This window comes from Trematomus bernacchii, unplaced genomic scaffold (genome assembly GCF_902827165.1).
Source record: "Trematomus bernacchii unplaced genomic scaffold, fTreBer1.1, whole genome shotgun sequence".
Lineage (NCBI taxonomy): Eukaryota > Metazoa > Chordata > Actinopteri > Perciformes > Nototheniidae > Trematomus > Trematomus bernacchii.
In genome coordinates this window covers 3,684,406-3,692,932 of record NW_022987547.1, presented here as the reverse complement: position 1 = coordinate 3,692,932, position 8,527 = coordinate 3,684,406, and the positions used below count along the sequence as shown (strand labels likewise).

Genomic DNA, 8,527 nt, shown 5'->3' with positions numbered 1-8,527 from the left:
TGTTTTTACATTTTAAAAGAGCAGGAAAAACAAAATCAATTAAGTAAGGAGATTCAGAGGTAAACCTGAAGAAGGAGAAAGTCATTTTTGGGCCAAATGATTCTTTGCCACAGTGTTTTGGAAATACATGGGGCTATTTACGTCACTGCAACAGGAAAACTGGCACTATCGACCTGCATTAAAAAAAAGGCTCATTCCTGTGCCATCTGTTACCTTATGCTTAAGAGCACATTATATAATCCATATTCTCACATGATTCAGATCCCATGGTGTCACATATTTCAGACACTGTTTGTATCACACTCATGAACAGTATTGTGGAAAACCTAGCACTTGTATTAGCACTGGTGCCATGGATTGGAAGTTGGTGATATAAAGACAGACTGAATATAATTTCTTATCTGAAGTTTTCTATTAAATGTCACAAAAACATGTATTCCACAATACATCATTCATAACCAAATCTCACAAGGGGCAACACTGACACTTGTCAAACATGATTTACTACGTCTGTATCTTACACAAATTTAATTCGTCTAGTCTCTGCCTTTAAATCAGCAAACAATCACTCACAAGCCCCTACACTAGATCTGTGACTGAGGCTTCGCAAACAGGATTATCAGGTTTACAAATATGTTTCTGGAATTCAAAGAACTTTTTCGGAATTAATTGCATTTAAATTAAAGTTCACATGCATTTGTTATAATGAGGGCAGATGTTGTTGTTGTCATCTACTGTCTGCAAGACACAATGCATTTTACTCGCACAACAATACATCATAATGATAGCAGCAATTACTATGAACAAGTATCAAAAGTAAACATACTGTCATTTAGATAAATATACCTATTAGCTTGTGTTGACTATCTTTTCCCCATTTGTCTACAAGATGAATAAATAAACCCTAGAGCCAATGTAACTTTCAATTAAATGGAGTATTATTGTGATATTGAAACTCATTCAGCTGCAAGAATTTAAGATCAACTAAGGTCAGTGCTAGAAATAAAAAGAGCTTCACATCATGGAATGCAATCAGAATGTGTAAAGATAAGTGCGCCTGACAAAAGATCTACATTTATCGTGAAATTCTCATCATATCAAAAATATCTTCCAGTGCAGTTATGTGACAAGAGCCCTTACACTGTGTAAATAGCCTGAATGTATTTAAGTGCATCATTTGCGGTCATAAGCACAGCTAACACATGTTAAATTATTTTCATCAAAAGCCATAAAACGCTCTCGGAGGACACTATAGGCGCTCAATCATGCAAGGTAGACTCTTCTCCTCACTACCCACCCTCTCATGCGTGCCCCCTTCTTGCCGCTCAACCCCCACCCACGCACCCATCCTTCCTCTGTCTGACATACATCTGAGCAGGACCCTGCACCTTTTGTCTTGGGCTCCCTCTTTGTTAGCAGCTGGTGGACAGAGCAGCCAGCCTGCAGCAGCATCACGTCCACTTTACAGTCATAGTGTAATGACAACACACTGCAACACATCGGCCATATTTTCTCCATGAATGAGGGGCAGAATTAATTAAAACATTTGTATTGTTTGTGATGTATTTGAATAATGATGATTAACCTTTGGGGTGTTTTATTATGATAATTGGATGGGGACAGTGTTTAATGGGACTGGTGTTTTTTTTGTATATTCTGATTTATTTATTTGTTATAATGTGTATCAAGTGTGAATCATCACATCTATCCATCTATTATTTTTCCTTTTTTATATCTTGTCTGTGTGTATAATTGAGGAATAGCAGCATCATCACCACCAAAGTGAACTGCAGATAACCCCATGACGTGGCAGACACAGTATGGAAAGCCTACATAAAATAGTGGGAGCCCGCATGTATCTGGTGGTGGTCTCAGCCGCTGATAAGGCTTTGCAGGCTATCTGACTTCAGTCTAGATGAAGGATGAGGATCTCAGACATTGACGTTGTCCACCCTGCTGATGCTCCCTCGTCTCATCGTAAACTCTTGTGCACCCTCTGGTGCTTGCTAGTCTCCCAAACTTCTTTGTGTAGCCTGCTTTGCAGATTGTCTTCCTTGTCTGTGTGGTTGCTCATTATTCAGAGACAGACGGATCTCAGGTCATCTGCAGCTGCAGCAAAGGAGAAGCAGGAAAGATGGCGATCATCCATTAGACCGACCGGGCGCACGCATGAAATACGAGGACAACTTTTGGGAGGATCGCTTGAGGAGAAGATTGTACCAGTGAGTTTTTTCCTCTTGCACTATATTTCCAGTTTCGCCAAGATTTCGGCTGGGCTTTCAAGGTCTGCGAGAACGTCGGTATGGTAGATCATGGGATATAATTTGGAAAGCGCCTCGTGAATGACCTGGAAAGAGCTGATCGCCTTCCTCCACCACCTTTTCTCCTTTTAGTCCAGCCGACTTGTGAGAGGAAGCCGGGGAGAGATTTTAGTCGGGTGGGCGCTCCGGCTGGCACCCATGCAGCCAAAGTCAAGTGGGTCTTCTCGCTTCCCAGTTTATATCCTAACCAACCTACCGCTTCCTCGCTATGTCGCCTTTCGGCGTGTTGTCAAAGTGACACAAGGAAATGGACGCGGCGGTGTAAAGAGTGTCGCCTGCGTGTTTCAGCAGCACCGGAGTGTTTTGTTATTCTGACATGTCTGGTCAGGGGAATTATTGGCCCCGGCTGTGCGTCCCCTCTCCGGCCGTGCGTGTTGTTGCGCGTTAGCTTCATGGAGAAGCCATTGCACCGGATTGCTCTCCTCTCCCAACCAGCCTCCATTAGCGACACAGAGCAGAGGAGCTGGCATAGCCGCTGGTCCAGTCTCTCTCACACACACTCACACACACACGCACACACACACACACACACACACACACACACACTCTATGAAAGCCATGTCCAGTGTGAGGAAGCTATATGTGCTCTTCCCCCCCCCCCCTTCCTCTGCTCCTCTCAATTTATAAAAAGAAACCTTATCTGGTGGCGATTTTGGTTCTCCACAGGGTTGGAGCTAGATATCTGTTGATGGTGGTGAAATGGTGGCTTTTGTAATATTTGAATTCTAAGTATTTGTCTCTGCTCTTATTGCTACACTGTAACCCGCTTGTCCCCTGCACTGTTTGGATGCCTCTTTGCTGTCAGGTATGTCATACTAGTAGGGCTTCACCATAAAATGGAGGAAAGCAGATGAGTCTCCAAGGAGAGCCTGGAGTCAGACAGGCAGGATCCTTCACGCCAGAACAAAGGTTGTGTTCATAAATGATCGGCCACAACCTCTTCTTCTCCTTCTCCTCCTTCTTCCTCTTCTTCTGCTTATTTTTCTGCTTTTTCAGCTCGGAAGTTGAGTGTGCTACAGGAAGCAGAAGAACTCTGAAAAGTGAGGGTTTCGTGGGGCTTTCAAGGTTAACTCCATGAACTTGCTGTTTTCATTTTTTGCTAGATTTCAAAATATTTGGTGTGTCAATGTTTGGGTTCATTTAGTTTTTGAGAGTTTTGCAAATGATATTTCTGGGCAGTATATGTTTGTGATTGTGATGGCTGAGGGGACACTTGTATGAGATAGGAATTTTAATACTGAATAATGCAGTATTTTGGCCATGCAGGTAGTTAATGTTCAACAAAGTGGTGTCAGCACACACACTCTTTCTTCTGTGTGAGATAGAGTTAAGTATTGGCTGCGGATTCTGAAAGGAAGTTCTCAAGATGATTCTTGTTTTTAGTTTTAAATGTGTTTTTGGTGAATAAATGTTCAGCTGCTTTTGTCTACAAACTGTAATGGCGTAAGTGTTGATCATTGCTAAGTGTTGATAATTTTTAGACTTCTTATTTACACTTTTGGACCCTTCAGTTTTTTGGGTGAGGTCTTACTTCTGCGTTTGTCTCGTTTTTTTGTGTTAAAAATACTTTAAAAGTAATTTGGACGAATGGTCATCTGTTTACAAGCCCTCTATCGTAATGCTTTCCATATCCTCTGTAGATTACTTTTCACACGTTCTAACCTAAAGGTGTGTGTTGACCAGCCTGTCAGCAGAGTGGAGGTGTGTTTGCAAGCTGAAGTGTGTTGCTGTGGTTGTTACTGTGGTGTGTGCATGTGTGTGTATGTGTGTGTGTGTGTGTGTGTGTGTGTGTCTGTGCTACGCTCTGCAGTTCCCCTGGCCACTGTGTGAAATCTTGCTGACAAGGAGACTGTGGGGTTGACACACTGTGCTGCGACAATGCTCAGGCTGAGAAGAGCAATCAAAATGGAGGCGATGCTCCTTCTCCCTGGCATGGCAGGGCAAACAGGTTCTCAAGGAGGAGCCGATAGAGGACGGCCGGACAGGAATCTGCTGCCGTCGACACATTTGTGTCACAGACGGGTGCAATGGATATAGTCTGGGTGGATGGTGGATGTTCTGCAAATGAGCCCAGGGATTTTTGATTGTGATGTTTCTTTGATTGTCTCTGGGATACTGACACTGTCTGCTGTCTCTTCAAGTTTCATGAAGTAACTTTCACAAGCCTGTAATACATTCTTCCTCATTGTGAAGCCTATTCTTGCTACACTATAGGCGCTAATCTGTGTGCTAGTTTAACTCACTAGCTAAGGTCACGGAGGTCAGGGCTGTTTGCCTTTGTAGCAGAAGTGTTGTAGTAAACCAAGGCTGGATAACTAACATGGCAAAGTAGACAACTGCACCGGGCCCCAGGCTCTCAGAGGCTCCTGATGTCCCCAGGTTGTCTTTGTGGCAATTACTTTGTGGTAATTAATTACAAATGTGTCTAGCAATACACTCCCCTAAATTAATTTAAGAAATGAAAAGCACAGGGCCCTAAGGTGACTCCTGCATTTTTACCCAATCAAGGGGATCTGGAGGGCCTGTGTCTAAATGCAAAGTTGGAATAATTAGTCGATTATTTGATCCAGTATTTGCATATTTTCTCTGTTTAAAGTACTTGTTAACCGATATAATTGTATACCATTGCTTTCCTTTGTCATTTATTATATTACTAAATCGAATATCTTTAATCAGATTAAACAAGACATTAAAATGTAATGTGGCCTTAGGCTCCAGAAAATTGAGACAAAGATTAAATGAGAAAAGAATCATACATTATAGCCCTCCTTAATTAGATTTAAAATCTTAAGTATTTTTGTTAATATTCTGCTAACATGATATCTTTTAAAGCATTTATTTTGTAATGAATTTAAACTAACATGGGGCTTGGTTTGCCAGAAGAGAAATACTGGATAGTTTCTTAAACTTTAGTGTTTACTCGTGCTTCATATTTCCAAAGTTGCTGTTTCTTTAAGCCTACTCCATTCATAATATATGGGATTTGATTAAAGGATATGATTGTATTATGCAACAAGCTATAAGATACTGTCATATTTTGATATCGACCTCTGTATCAAATTGTATCTTCATGGTGGAGATTTGTAACTGACTAAATATTATTGCCATGTTAGCTACAAAGGCTATTCAACCGAAACTTGTTGAATTTGAACTCTGCATAAGATATTTCATTGACATTTTTACTGCAGTTCAGCTTAAAGGTGACAGGGCAGAACTGAACTACGGTAGATACTTTCAGAAAAAAAATTATATGTAAAAATTACATAACTGGATTTTTGCAAGGTATTTCAGGATTACGCTTTAAAAAGCTCGACATAGAGGACAGAGGATTAAACAAGAGAGACTTCTGTGATGGTTTGAATGCTGGAAGGAAGTGCTTGTGAAGCTCATCACTCACTCTTATACTTTTCTGTGTCCCTCGCGCGCACACACACTCCCCTCCTTCTCCCCCATTCACTCACTCACATTGGGTGATGCACTCCTCCATTCTTCTCCACCTGGGGCAGTGAAGAAGGCCGGAGAGACGCACAAAAGCAAATTGAAATGCTCCAGTGAGTGCTTTCTTGACATGATGCATGGCTCATGAGATGCAGCCAGGCCCTTCTGCTACACTTGTTAGTGTGCTGGAACACTCTGGCCCCAGATCCAAAACACTGTAGTCATTACAGCACAGCAAAAACCTCACTAGGTTCTCTTGCATTATGCTTACCTTTCTTACTTTGATTCTGCTTGTTGTTTTAGATTAAAGTAAAAAAACTGCCTGGTTGTTTGAATAAGTCAATGATGTGTAACTGGTAGAAGTCTATTTGGAATAGCAACACCACGTCTGGGTTTAAATGGAACAAGGAAGTGGCTTGCTAAGAGGTGTCATTCCAGTTTCTGTTGTCAGTTGCCACGTTACACTGCTGCAGAACTGGTTCCTCCTATCTGCTTTCCATCAAGACATCAAGCTACCTTTCCCCTCCTGGAAAAACATGCTTGTAGCTCAGTATAGCTCATAGTTGTGTCTACTAGTCTTCAGCTATAATGTGTCCAAGCAGATGGGACAGTTTGTACGCTGAGATAAATTAAGCCGTCTACCAACATACTTAGGTTTCCTGGCAAAAATTCAGGATTTATGTCCTTCTCTTATAAGAGACAGTGAACCAACTCTGTCAGATTCAAGCTGCCTGTGGTGGGGGGAAAAAATCCTGAATTCTTTGGAGACGCCCGTTCCTTGGGCAGTGTGGTGCCACCAGACAAGGCCTTCATTGAGTAGGAACAGGAGTGGTCTTGTAGAAGGGATCCACACTGGCTCGGCCTACGAAGCAACAGAGCTGTCCAAGGACGATTAAATATTTAAGAGCTCGGAAAGGAGGTCTCAGTGGTAAGTTAATATTGATGGGTCTCTCATCTTTCCCTTCTCAAACTTGTTGAGCTGCTGGTTTGCTGAACCTGGAGAGGAACCTCACTTCTTCTTTGTAGATAAAACTTACCACTAGGTTAAAAAAAACAAGTGTATTTGTGCTAGCAAACCAGTCTCAGTTTACCTTCAGTTTGACTTTGTTACTACTATTTTATATTGCTTCCTGTGTCCCCTTTTGGTCACTCTGAAATACTCCATCCTGACTAGCTTGTAACCTCACCCACTCCCTGTAACTGTAGTAACTGCCTTGTCAGGAAGTCAGCATTGCAGTGTTTTCTGGCAGTTGTCCACTGAGCACCACTTACAAGAAACCCTTCAGTGCACCTCAGCTTTTTCTTGTTATCTTTTTATTTTTGGGTGAATTGGTGGAATTGGATACTGCTGAAGGCTTTTTAATAGAAAAAAAGAATGAAATCAATGTTTTAGACCTTTGATTGAGATGAGGTTAGAAGGTGGAAGACGGTTTTGCTCATGGTCATTGCATCGTCACAACATACAACTAGTATACAGTATGTGACTGGATTTGAGTTTGGTTTGAGAGCTGACTAGTCTGTGTTTCCAGTTTTTTACATGTTTGGTAAGTTGTTACAGATTTTATTTGAGACAGCAGCAGATTGATTTACTGTACGTCAGGAAATGGTTTCCTATGAGAGATGGACTACCAGGCATTGTGGAATGTAAGGTTTCCTGGGGTGATTGTCTTTGTGGGAAAACACTTCCTGATTTCTCTCCAAGATCTGTCCTTGGACATCCTTCACTTGCCCGCCTCTTCAGCATTGTTTTCTTAACCCGTCTGTGTCTGCCTAAATACATCTGAATTTAGCATGTTACAGCCTCATACTGTATGTCTGACTGCAAACATGTACAGTATGTGCTCTATGTGGAGTAGCTAAACATATTTTTAAACATAGCCTACTTGTGTACAGTACTTCATTTCTGAGAATTCTTCTCTCTGAGCTCGAGGGAAAATACCTCTTGAGAAAAACCAAATATATCTACCTATTCCTTTCAATATAACATTGTAAAAATAATCATGCCTAAGGCTATTAATTAAATGGTGAACTTAATCATTTTTGGATGGAATATTTAATCATGTTGCTCTAAGTCTAGTCTTTTATGATTCTCAGTCTAGGGAAAAAGGATCTCATGGAAGCACTACAACATGTTTACTGTAGAACATGTTGGGTCACCTGTATTTGATGTTATCTGCAGAACTTACTGAAGGCTATGTAAGACAGGGCTTTTGAAAGCTCCGTATTTAGAAGCACAATCCTCAGATCTCTCTCTGTGTTCAGCTTGTGAAGAACAGCAGAGCCGCACTCTAGGTGGCCATCTTTTGCAGCGAACATAATAACCCACACATCTCACTTCTGCTTTTGCTGACTGCCATGACAGTCAGCAGAGGAAGCTGCTCGCTCAGGTCTGTGCTCTTAAAGCTAAACACTTCCATCTGTGTAACGAGATAGCAGAGCCAGCAGAGGCAGCTCCACTCAGCTGAGCAGGACAGTCGAAGACCTTGAGGAGCACAAAATGGTGGACGGCCATGCCACTGATACTCCAGTGTGATTGGCAGTGTCTCCTTGGCCACAGTGGGGCTGGCTGCGTGAAATGGAGTCCTCTGTGTGAAGCATTGGCCCAGCCTCAGCTCTGATGCAGAAGATAATTCTGTCAGCCCCGAGAGAGAAAGGAAGAGAGACGAGAGAGAGAGAGCCAAGGGAGGTGACTGTACTAAAAGAAGGTTGAGCTTCCAGAGGAACTCAAAGCGTGCACGTCTGCTTGCTTCCACCTCTTATCCCCACTA

General features: G+C 42.1%; 1 protein-coding gene across 3 annotated transcripts in view; it reads left to right on the top strand.

Moving 5' to 3' along the window:
- The first annotated feature begins 1,767 nt into the window (after positions 1-1,767).
- znf462 (zinc finger protein 462) overlaps positions 1,768-8,527 on the top strand; it is a 45,401-nt gene continuing 38,641 nt past the window's right edge. Inside the window, exon 1 of one of the 3 annotated variants that reach the window (XM_034123090.1) lies at positions 1,768-2,222. The gene's annotated coding sequence lies outside the window, so the exon portion shown is untranslated. Of the gene's footprint in view, positions 2,223-6,631; positions 6,688-7,230; positions 7,304-8,527 lie in introns of those variants that run through there. The other 2 variants (XM_034123092.1, XM_034123091.1) reach the window with 2 other exon arrangements.